The 12434-nt window shown below is 36.8% G+C and overlaps 1 protein-coding gene across 5 annotated transcripts in view; it reads left to right on the top strand.

Moving 5' to 3' along the window:
• LOC136285031 (transmembrane protein 135-like) overlaps positions 1-12434 on the top strand; it is a 112307-nt gene that overhangs the window by 65389 nt on the left and 34484 nt on the right. The window lies entirely within an intron of this gene.

Genomic DNA, 12434 nt, shown 5'->3' with positions numbered 1-12434 from the left:
AGATACTTGATTCTATTGACTAGTAAATATTTTGGTGTATATTAAAATACCAGTGCATGATTTTAAAGCTATTAAAGTGCTGCTCAACAATGGACATGGTGACAAATAACTGGCTAAGAAAAGGTTCCTCCCTTGGTCGCTTACCTCAAGGCATTTTTGTGCCAAAAAAATTACCATTTGAGGTTACATTACTAATTCTAGAGTGAAAAGTGACACCAGTTTAGCATTTCAAATGCTGTACTTATGTCTGAAGCAGATTGTGCGTTTGGAAGTTATATCTTTGCATCTTCACCCTTCCCCATTTTTGTTTTCTCCAGTATTTAACAGGGTTTTTTTTAAGGTGCTATCAAAACAAGGTCTTTTCTTGTAGTAAGTAGAGCCTTTCTGGGGCAGGTTTCTGCTTCTACAGCTTTGTCCTCAAAGTGAGAGCTGTGGCAGAGAAATGTGGTTAGAGAGTACCAGCATTGCTGGAGGAGTATTGGGAGAACTGGGCCAGTGTGTTGAAGGGTGACTCTTTGGACTGGTCTCACCATCTGACCAGAAGACTGTGGGAAAGGTTGTCTGTAAGTTACAACATAATTTTTGTGCTGCCTGCTATTAAGATGTCTTCAGTCCCACAGCGCTGAATGTGAAAGGTTCCCTAAGAAGGGATTTTAGGAGAGCTAAACTTAGACAAAGCTGCTTTTATTGCTGAAATACCTCATTCAGTCATTTTCCCAGTATAGATGAGAGTTCAGATTTGTCTCCATTAATTCCCTCAGGGTATCTTAAGGAATTTTATGCAAGATCTCTAAAAAAGAAAGAATTGTGTTTCTGTTTCTGATGTTCTTGTCTGGCATTATATTAAACATTTGAAAATATACACATTAAACATTTGAAGATACAGTAATGAACCAGGGTTGCTTCTATTTTTCTTTGACCCATTCCTGTATTGTAGGCAGATTATAGTATCAAAATACTGTAGTAAATCACTTAATAGTTAAATTCTTTGTTGGTATCTCAGGAGTTTGAAATTCCTTTGGGTTTTCCCACCACCACCTTTGAAGATAAGGCCTGATTTGTCATGTGTTACATGATTCTAGAATAGTTTTTGCTCAGGTGACGTAACAAGCAGATAAAAATGGTGCTGTACTTGGGGGAGAGAAAATACTTTAAAAGGTTTTTTTTAATTTAACCATTTTTTCTTAAATGTCTATAGATTTAGCCTAGCTATACCCTTTCAGAATATACAAGAATGTTTACCCAGTTGTGTAAGGCTCTTATTCTTTATCAAAACCTTTTAGGTGTGAACATTTGTTTTTTAATTGGAAGCAAAAGCTCTTTGCTAGAGATTTGCTAGAGATTATTATAGGTAAGACCTGAGGGAGCTCCCAATTTTTATATAAAAGCTTTCCAATAGAAGACACATTTTCAAGAGAAACCAGAAGATAACTGAATTTAATTCTCAAGCATTTCTTTTTTATTTTTGAGTTGTTTAATTTTTCTATTGTTTAATTTTCTGTCTTGGATTTGTTTCTGCTCAAAAGCACAGGGACCTCAGGTCAGATTCAAAAAGGCTTCTTCCATTAAATCTACTAGTATTAAGCCCTCATTCAGTTTTAATGTGATGTGTATATGTCAGGAATTTAATTCTTGTTTTAAGAAGCTAAATGGTAATAAGGGCCTGTGATTTTTTTCCCCAAACAACATTTTTATGTGGGCTTCTCCCTTGGTAGTAAGCACAATATTGGTCAGTGTTTTGAAGAAGCATTTCATTGCCCCAGTAGTGAAGTAGGTGTTCTAGGAGTAGTATGAAACACAGCCAGAAGTTCTGGAAGCAATCTGAGAACTGCTTTGATGTTGCGATACTTATACAGGGGTACCAAGCTTAGGACCCTGTACAAGGCTCAGTTTAGTTTCTTGTTTTCGCCGTTTAAAGTAAAGTTCTTGAACACAAAGGCATCAACAGAAACCCTCTAGTATGTTTTTTGTTGGTGTTTTTTTTTTTTTTTTTTTTTTTTTTTTTTTTTTTTTGACAAAGGTAGCTTGTAATTAGGGTTGAAAAGGACTCTTAATGGTGTACTAATTTATTCCTCTTCCTTGTCCTGACAGGTTTAATTATTCCTAAGTATCAGTGAATAGATTGACGACTAGCCCAAAATTGACCAGTTCCACTGATCACTGGACAGTGGTAAAACTGTTCCTTCCATTTTGTTTCTTTTTTTTTTTGTGAGTTGTACTAGTGAATTATTCTTCCTCAGGTAACCTGTGTTTTACTTAATTATAGATATGTCAATAAGACATTTCCTTGACTTCTCATGGGGTTTTTTTTAATTCCTTGGTCATCATCCTGGCTGCAATTTAAAGGGTTTAAAGCTTTACTGCCTGCATTATTTCCTCATAAAGTTAGAATATAACTTTCTTTTCAACTCATTTTAAAAAATTAAAGTAAAATTCCCTCCCTGTAATACTTTTTCTTTCCTGGGTTCCTGGCATTTTTTTAAACTTAAAATAACATGCTGAACTTTTCCGTATTGTCTCCATCAATGTCTTCACTGTTACTTCCTTTTTCCCCTTTGCTTCAGGAAACACATCTTTCATGTCACTCACAGGCAAGGGAGTAGCTGATTTGTACAAAGACCAAACCACCTACCAAAATGGTCCTCTTTTATAATTTCCACAGAAATTGAACTCCTTTTTCTGCTTACTTGTCTACCTTTTGCTGTTGCCTCCTTCAGTGTTTTCTATATTATAAGAGCTATACTGTTGTTATCCCACTACTGAGTGATTCATCTCGTCTGAAAAAGAACTTCTGGTTGTGTACTGCTCGGCTTGGTTATTTCTCAAGGAACAAGGAAGAATGCAGATTATCAGTTTCACTTTTTCCAGGGGCTGAATATCATAATTCTGCAACAAAGTAATTCTGCAACTGCATTTGATTTATGGCGAGTGATAAGGATGTAGGGCACAGAAAAGTGAGGAGGGGATATTCCTAGCTAATAGAAACCCAACAAACCTACTCCTCTGTGAGTAGGTAGAGGAAGAAAACTTACATAATGGGAGGACAAAACAGATTACTCTGTGAGTCAGAATAGTTGATCTATTTTACTGAGTCTTCATGGACTGGTCTCACAATGAACAGACTTTTGTCCAAGCTCTGTTATCCTTGTAACAGAAGCAATTGAATAACACAAGACCAAAACAGCATCAGTGAGTGTAGCAAATGATGTAAGTTGTGCAAGAGGATGGCCTTTGGGCATGTTCTGAACTCACCTGGTGCTCCAGACTCCCTCCTGAAACAGTCTCTCACTTGGAAGCTTTGCTATTACTACAGCTGAAATGGAAAATTACAGTATTTGGTCTGAAAATAGCACTTTGCTCAAAGAAGTGGTGTTCTGATAGTCAGAAAAAAAGCCAGAAACCTGATAGAGCTTATGGGTGGACGTCAAGAATGACAGGAGAAAATACATTGAAGACTCAAACTCATGAGCTGAAATAATAGCAGGTTATATTTCCTGTGGTCGACGTCTCAAATATCTTTGTAATGGTAAAGACTAGGTTTTATTTGGGCCCTGGTCACTGCAGAAATTGGATGCAGAGTCATCAGAAAAGTGGAGTAGAATCACAGAATGACTAAAGTTGGAAAAGACCTTTAAGATTAACTCTAACCTGGCACTGCCAAGTCCACCACTAAACTTATGTTCCCAAGTGCCACTTCCACTCATCTTTTTAATCCTTCCAGGGGTGATGGCTCCACTTCTTCTCTGGGCAGCCTCTTCCATTGCTTGGCAACCCTTTAGGTGATTTTTTTTCTTCATAATATCTAAAACAAACCTCCCTTGGCTAGAGCTTAAGGCTGTCTCCTCTTGTTCTATTGCTTGTTCTGTGGGAGAAGAGTCCAACCCTGCTGGGAGGGAAGTTGTTTTTTAATCCTCCCTCTTAAACCTGGAAAGACTGGTGCTTTTACTTTACTTAATGCCTCTTCTCTGTGTGAATCCCTTTGTGTATCTACAGACAGTATCATTTCAACAAAAGAATGTACCCAGGTCTTACCTGCTTCTATTTTAAATATGTTGAGGTTTTTTTTTTCAAGATTTCTTTTGTTCTCAATAAGGGGTTAAATTGAGACTAAATAGGTAATCTACAGTGTCAAAAACATTAATATATTACCACAGTTATTATGTGATAGCTCCATTTTGATTGCATGAATAAAGTATCTTAAAATTATTATTTGCAAGGTGTTTCTTTAAAAATACTAATATGAGCACAAGTTAATTTTTGATTACCAGAGCTATTATATTTATTTTCGAACTTTCAACCAAATACCTATAACATAAGTAATCTCTTAAGTATTAATCTATTAAATATTGTCCAGATTAGCATTTTGCCTGTATTGGTATTGCATTTCTACAAAGTTTTTTTTTTTCTGTAATTTGATAGCTGAAACTATCGTTTCCTGTTTTACACTGCTGGGTACTTGCTTGAGTTTGTGTAACATGATCTATTTGTCTGAATTTTGGCTGTTCTGGGGCATGTGCTGCCTGCTTGACTTCACTCTGCTTTTGTCTCCCTAGTTTTCACTCCTGTAATGATTTCCTGCAGTCCATGAACATTAAGGTTGATGTGAGGTCAGCCATACCTTGCAGATAGGGACAGTAGTGCAAATAATGACAAATATGGGGGGGTTACCTGGTGTTTCCTGTGTTAAATTTAGAGGCTAGTGATTTGTGAGCTGCTTGCAAGGATGTTGCATGAAGTTTGGTTTATCTTGAGGTTCAGATTTGAATCTCTGAGTGTACTATTCCAAATCCCCTTTTGTTTTTTGCTTTTTGAAAAAAAATCCTTTAAATTGAGCATGTTTGGGGATCTTCTGTCTCTGTGTTTGTATTTTTTCATGTTTTGTATGTATTTTATTTCTTTGTTTTTAGAGGTTTTGTGTTGACAAAGCTGTTTCTATTTAACCCCCACCTGAACTTGGGTAGCGTGAAAAGGAAACTGGTCCAGCTAAGGAGTAATTTTAGTCCCTAATGACAGTGAGAGCACATGAAGGAAACAGAAAATATTTTCTTATGGATTCCAAAACGAAGAGATGGCTCTAGGCTAGAAATACCTTTTGCAAAGTAGGAAGTGGTGTGTACATATGAGGGATTTGAAAGCTCAAAGAATTTCTCTATAGCAGCTGATGCTAAAAAGTAATTTAATATTACTAGTAACAGTGCCAGAAGGTAGCAAGGCAGGCAAGTTATTAAAAAAAAAAAGTGAACAACAAAACCAAAACTTCCTCTTTTTTTCCAGCTTTTTAATAAGCCTATTCTAAATTGTAATATTATAGGCTTCTGCTTATACTCTGAATGAACAGCTGTTGTTGGCTGGTGGAATATAAGGAGCTCTTGGCCTTCCCCAGAGAGCCCTTTGTCCATGCAAAGGTGGTTGCAGAGGGTTGTGGTGTTGGGTACTGCTGGGCCGTTATGGTTGCTATCAAGGAAACAAAATAAAAATTAAACTCTTCTGGTTCTACCTTGGATTCAGAGAAATTACTAGAATCTCTGAAATCCCTGGAAATTGTGGTGTAACAGTTTTACTCAAAGATTTCAGGAATATTTGTGAAAGCATTCCCTTAAATACGGAATAATGAAATTTGATGAGATAACCTTATATGCCTCCTTTTACCTCAGCTGTCTTTGTTATTAAGTTAGCAGAAAGAAGTCTTTGTTTTGGGATACTTTCACTAAGATATGCTGAAATCTTCTTTTGGTTGATTGATTTGTTCTTATGTGCTCTATTGGGAAAAAAAGAGCACATCTCTCTGTGATGGATACCCTGATATTATGCACTCTGTCATTTTACAGAGTAGGATGTGCACTTAAGCTGTTTTACAGGAAAGTCTTTTGAGACTCTTGAGGAAACAGGCCAGAAACATAATTATGCCAAAACTGCTGACTTTTCAAAAAGTTTCCAATGATAATAGGATTTAAACTAAATGCAGTTTAATTTTAATTCCATTGCTGCAACTTGCAGAAAGAAATTTTACCTTGAATTTACATTTCTCTGGGTTTGAATTTGTTAACCCTTTACGTTAAACATAGTTGTGGCACTTTGTTTAGCTGCTATTTTCAGTGTTAAAGATAAAAAAAAATTGTGGTTGGAAAGAGAGGATTGTAGTGTTGTTGCATTGCATTTAGATGTTCTCATAGCTCGGTTATGCTTTTGAGTACTACTAAGAGGACATATTTTGGTGCAATAGGGAGCTGGCCTCACAATTTGTTTCTAGTCCTGTTTTTACAGAGCTTGACTGGGAGTAGCTGAGAGATGAAAAGATGTTTTCAACCTGTCATCCCTGGACCCAAGGATGTTTGGGTTGTTTGATCTACATTACAATCATCCATTGTCTTCAAAGTTTAAATAGTTTTGGGTTTTTTTGTATAATCCTGTTTTGAATACCATTTTATTTCATTAGCTGGCAGTTCATCTACTCACACCTTGGCTTGGGAAATACAGTTTCTCAGTGGTGATTTGGAAAATTTGAATCAGTTTATTGGAGCAAGTATTTCATGACCACCTATGGCTACATTTCACCTTTTGCTGTGCTGCTTTCAGAGTGTCTGTTCTATAATCAAACAGTCTTTAATTGTGGGATCTTAATCAAATCATCTGGTCTTCTGCACCATTTGTGGTGCATCTACAGGTGCAGAAGACAGAGAATTAAATTGTTTCCTGGAAGAGTGATATGTGGAGCCCTCTAATCTTCACTAGCTAAAGCTCACTCGTGTACTTCAGAGTGATACTTAATGAGACAGTTCAAAAGGGCAGCAGGTGTGTTCTGGAGAGCAGGAGGGAATCAGTTGAGCTCTTTGCTGTTGTATTTGAAGATGTTCATGTTGAGCCATTTTACACAGTTCAGTGAACTGAGTGAACTCATGATGTGCCTTCCTTCGCTTTTTCTCTTATTACAAGAAATCTTTGTAGAGTTCTTGCACTTGTTCTTCATCCTTTGCTGTCAACCAAACCAGGCAGGTCTTTCACAGAATCACTAGGTTGGAAGAGACCTTCAAGGTCATTGAGTCCAACTCATGCCCTAACACTTCAACTAAACTATGGCACTGAGTGCCACATCCAGTCTTTTTTTAAACATACCCAAGGATGGTGAGTTCAAATGTACTTGTGTTGTGGCTCCCCAGGCAAGCCAAGGTGAGGTAGACTCTGGTGACATTTAGAACTAATTTGGGCCTGCGAATTGTTTGAATGCTGTAATTGGGGGGGAGGGGGGGGGGAATCTCATAACACTTTGAAAATGTGATGTTTTTGAAGATTCAAACCTATAGCAGTAATTTTACAGGAAATAGTATAATTGATGATGTCTTTTAGAGGAGTAATCAACTGAATTAAATGCAGATGTTTCATTAATGAAAATGTTTAAATAATCTTTTTTCTCCTGTAGGTAAAATCATACGTATGATAAGCCTTTAATTTTTTAAAAATAATTTAAATGTTACCTTATTTTTCCATAAATAAAAAATAATCATAATTGTTTTTGAAGTTATTAGTGAAATAAGAGATTTTTCAGTTGTAAGCTTTTCTCATGGGATAATTGTTTTGTGCTGCATTGAAATTTGGAACATGTATATTAGGAAAGAGTTGAAATCACACATGCCATGTTGTACTATGTGCTCTGCATAGACCTGGTACTTTTACTCAGTGTTAGCTATGTAAAAAAGTCCACAATTAGCAGCAGTTCAAAATTTTGTTCAAACGTTTTGTTTGTGGTATAGTCTCTTTAACTCTATATTTAGCCATTAGTTAATGTATTTCGTATTTGAAAAAGCAGTGATACAGTGCTTGATGGCTCTGAGGTAAAGACAGGAAAATACGTGAGTGAGAGAAAGTTTTGCAAGAAAGATCAGACTTCTCTGTCAGCTTTAGCTGCTGAAAGGTTTTCTCATTTGAACTTGTTACTTTATCTCTCAGGGGTGCTTGCTGAGTCTCCCCTTACTGAGTAGAGAGAGTCCAGATGAAGCAGAGCTTAAAGTAAATCCATAGCTCCTTCACTAACATGAAATAATGTGGATTCCTGGCCATGTAGTATTTTACATTATTTGCGTAAAATTGAAATTTCTGAGTAGCTTCCTAAAATGTGTCTGGAAATTGTAAACAACTGAGCGTGGAGACACTGCAGCAGTGTCAATAGCTCATTGAATTTAGCTCTTTGGTCAGTTACAAATGCAGCTAATCTCCCTATTGTGACCTTTTCAGGTTCCCAGTAATTTTCAGGGTACAACACCATAGTCCTGGGCATGGGTGCTGTCTGCAGTTACCTCAGTGGATTGCACAGCTGTTTTGTAGAATCAGTTTTTCATTAATTTTCACGGTAATGATTAATACTGCTAAATGAAAAAAATCTTTGCAGATGAATTGGTTTAGATCTTAATAGCCAGCTCTTAGCTAATTACATGGTTTTTCAAAGGTTTTTAAACTCACTTTATCAAGGTGACTTCTTTCTTTGAGGTGTTTTGTGCACAGTTGTGACATTGTTTGAATGTGTCCTCATTTATGTTTTAAAAAAGTTACAAAAAGATAAAAATCACATTATTACCAAGTACCACAGTACTTCTGAAGATCTCCAGGAGCAGACTCTGGAGATTTGATAAACCAGGTGACCCATGTTATCTGTCCCTTTCGCTCTTCTTTCTTCTTCTCTTTTCCTACTGGTCTGATACCATTGTATGGATGCAATTTGCCACTGGGATTTTATCCACCATGATGGATGCTGTGAAAGATGTAATTTGAGGGTCTGGGTCAGCCTTTGTGGCAGCCCCAGCTCCCAGCAGGAGAAGCTGTGTGCAGACAGCCATCTACCCTTCCCAGAGGACAGGAAAGAGAGAGAGAGGTGGGAGTTCAGAGCAGATGGCAGGGGTGTAATATAAATGAAATTGTGACCATTTTAGTTGTTTTGTTGTGTACCCGTTTTGAAATGTTGTATTCTGGTTTTGGATCGGCAACAGAGAATACCTCTAGGCATGAATAAGCATCCACACCAACTTTTAAATATCTAAGAGAATATTTAAACAAAGACCAAAGGGCATAGTCTTATGTTAACCTTGTTTCAATTTGCTTATGTTGTTTTAATCTTTTTTCTGTGTTGTGGTGATAGTAACTATAGCAGAAGGAATAAAAATTAATCTGCCTTCTCAGTAGCGTTCTCTCTCTGCTGGTTCCAAGACTTTTTCCTGAACCTGTAGGTGTTGTGTGGGGAAGTGGGTGAGAGATCTTCTAACACTGAAGTGGTGGTTGGTAAAACAAACAAGGCAAAATTAAAACTGCTGGGAGAAAGAGGAGTATAATATAATATACTGTTTATCTTAATCAAGGTGTAATAAAGTTCTGTAATGGAGGAAGAGTGGGTTTTTGCTGGGGTGTGGGCCTTTGCTGTGTAATCTTTTAAAATTAAGTACTTCAGTAAAACAACATTATTTTTCTGCTGATTTCTGTATCAGTTTTCAGCTTCAATATCTTATGTCTAAGAATATTACAGCTGAATAAAGAGATTGGGAAAGGCACTGTGAATCAAGGTACAACAGTTTATAATAGTGCTTCATGAACTTTTGCTTAGCATCTCCTCGTGCCACTCAGTCTCCACATAGGAGGTGGTTAAGAGGACCACCAGAAGGGCCCTTCAAAGCAAAACGAGTTGCTCTCTGAAGCACAACTCTCACCAGCAGCCTGAGCCCCTTCCCTAGCTTACTGCAGTGATGTGGATGCTGAGGGAGAAGGAACCTCCAGCAGTGGAATGCAGTAGACATCTGTGGTGAGAACTCAAGTTCTTACTTTCACATGCCACAAGGGTATCCATATTCTCTCAGGAAAATTCAATGGAAAATAATTCCATCGAAGCATGAACTCCTCTGTTCAACAGATAACACAATCAGTGCTTTCACCCCCTTCCACTCAGGTCTCATTCTCTTTCCTAACATGCTCACATAAATGTTACTTCTCAAGAGCCTTTGTTCTCCTGAGGAGCTGACTGTGTCTTATGATGACAGCCAGTGTCAGCTGTACATTGTGGAGGCTCCTGTCTAGGGAAATGTGAGAGACATTTTAGCTTATCTGTTTAGCTAGTCCCCCTCCTCACGTTCTCAAGGGGGCTCTTACTTGCAAAGCAATGCATGTAATTCAGAATGTTAATGAGAACTCTGCCAAAATTGTGGAGAGATAAAGGAATGTTAAATAGTATCATATGCAAGGTGTCAGGATTTATGCAAAACATAAATAATTATCGTCAATTTAAAATATTTTTCCTCAGTTAGTAAACATCAAAATGCTGCTGTATGTGTATATATATAAATAGCATTTGTTGTAGGTGCCTGCTAGTTTTACAGCATTTTTAAGAAAACAAATGCACAGTTCCTGAGCACATTCTTTATTGTGTGTTTCTCCTGGCTGCCCCAGTGTGGGACAGGAATCTCTTGAACCCAAAAGATAACTATTTGTCTGTTGTACCCAACTTAAAATAAATCTGAGCATGCCAAAGTTTTTAGTAATTTTAAAATTTGTCCACCTAACTGACTTTAATTATCAAATGCACACTTATATAATAGTTAAATGGTTGCAATAGTGGGAAAACTCTGCTTTTTATGTGCGAATTATCAAAATAGATAATTTATTTCTGCCTCTTTAACCCTGTCCCTTTACTAGCTTTTAATGCTTATCAGAAATTATTCACATTCTGCTACTTTTCAGAAATTTCACTAGTATGAGTCATTACAGTCACTTTCATGATACTGCCTTGCAGAGTGTTGTGCTTATAATATTATTTTAATGCATGTGCTTCACAGCAACAAAATTATTTCAATACCTGTAAGCTTTTAAAGACAAATAACTTGCAGTTTCTTTTTGGATGCTAAGGTAATATCAAACCTTGTAATTCTTCAGTGATTGTGAGCTCTGGAAGAAGAAGAGACAGATAAGCAGAAATTCTCATGGTGGAGATGAGGTCTTGGATGATTTTTGTAACATGAGCTAAGCAGTTATATTCAGAAGCCTAATACAAGACATCTGCACAGATTACTTTAAGAAAATTTATTGGGTTTTAAGTATTTACTACTTTTGTAAAGCTCTTGTAGGGTAAGTAACCAGATTTAAATTTTGGCTTACATATGGATTTAATACTTAGAGATGTTAGTGTTTTTGTAGTTTTCATTTGCAGTGTTGTATTTCAAGTAGATCATGAATTTTGCCTTTTCAATATAATTTGAACAATTTGCAACTAATTCACCTTTATTTGTCAAAACGATAATGGAGGGAGGTTCAAATCATGCTGGTTGAATTGACTATGTTGTTAATATCAGGCTATAGTTTGATCTGGGTGTGGCTTAAGTTGTCTGGCCCTGTTCAGTCCTCGAGAGCAGAAAATAGTTGCTTTCAGGTGCGTCAAGTCTAAAATTTGTTTTCCTGTGTATCTCTGTGCCAGCAGAAGACACATGGAATAATCATCAAAAAAAAAAAAAAAAAAAAAAGGTGCTGGAGGAGGAGTGATGACTACAGACATTCATGTTACCTGGAAGTACAAGCTGTTTGCATGGCCCAGCAATGGGGAAACCTGCACAGCAATATGTGTAGCCATCATGAGGAATATGTCAGGTTGTAGGAGGATCATGGTGATCCAGCCTCAGATTTTTAAATATGGATTTGAAGTGTAGATTTTTAAATTGAACTCAGTACGCTCCGGTGGTATAATACAAAACTTCTGTCTGTCTTGGTAATGAAACTAGATTTTCATGTGGCTACTATTTTTTTTGTCCTTCAGTCTTTCTCAAGCCTTGTACATTCTTGAAAGCAGTGGACTCTCTTGAGAAGCTTCCAGAACAGATATTCAGTGGCTCTGTCACTGTATGTTGTAACTCTGCTTGCTGTGGCTAGTAGAATATGAAAAATGGGGAAAGAAACTTGACAAGGGTTTTTTTTGAGAAAACAAATGAAGAACGCTGAAATGCTTAGTTATAGTAATGTATGTGTGTGTATATATACTATATATATTTTATATATATATGTACAGAATTTTTGAAGTAGCAAATCAAGGGTTTAAAATTTTTTTTATTCATTGCTGTTCGTCTGGGACTGGCAGGTGCTCCCGGTCTTGGCTCAGTTACTGTCTGCATTTTCCAATTGTAATCTTTTAATCATGATCCAACAACAGTGCTTTAACAAGAATCTATATAATCTCTTGTTTAATAACACATACTAATGTTTCTTTTGATCTTATCAGCCCAGGGATTGCTTCAGACTTGCCGTCAGAAAACAAATCAAGAGCCTCTAACAGCTGAGTGTTGTAGGTGTAGTTAAACTGGCCCTGTGCCCAATAAGTGCCTGACAAATTGTTTTCTGTATTTTCATAAAGCCTGTCAATTTTAAAGCAGCAGCAATGTTGCTTCAAAAGTTGATTCAAAAGTTATTTAATTTCA

This window comes from Chamaea fasciata, unplaced genomic scaffold, assembly GCF_029207755.1.
Source record: "Chamaea fasciata isolate MVZ Bird 193981 ecotype frontalis unplaced genomic scaffold, bChaFas1.0.hap1 SCAF_2, whole genome shotgun sequence".
NCBI lineage: Eukaryota > Metazoa > Chordata > Aves > Passeriformes > Sylviidae > Chamaea > Chamaea fasciata.
Note: the sequence above shows the minus strand (reverse complement) of the source record. Positions and strands in the feature narration are given on the sequence as shown.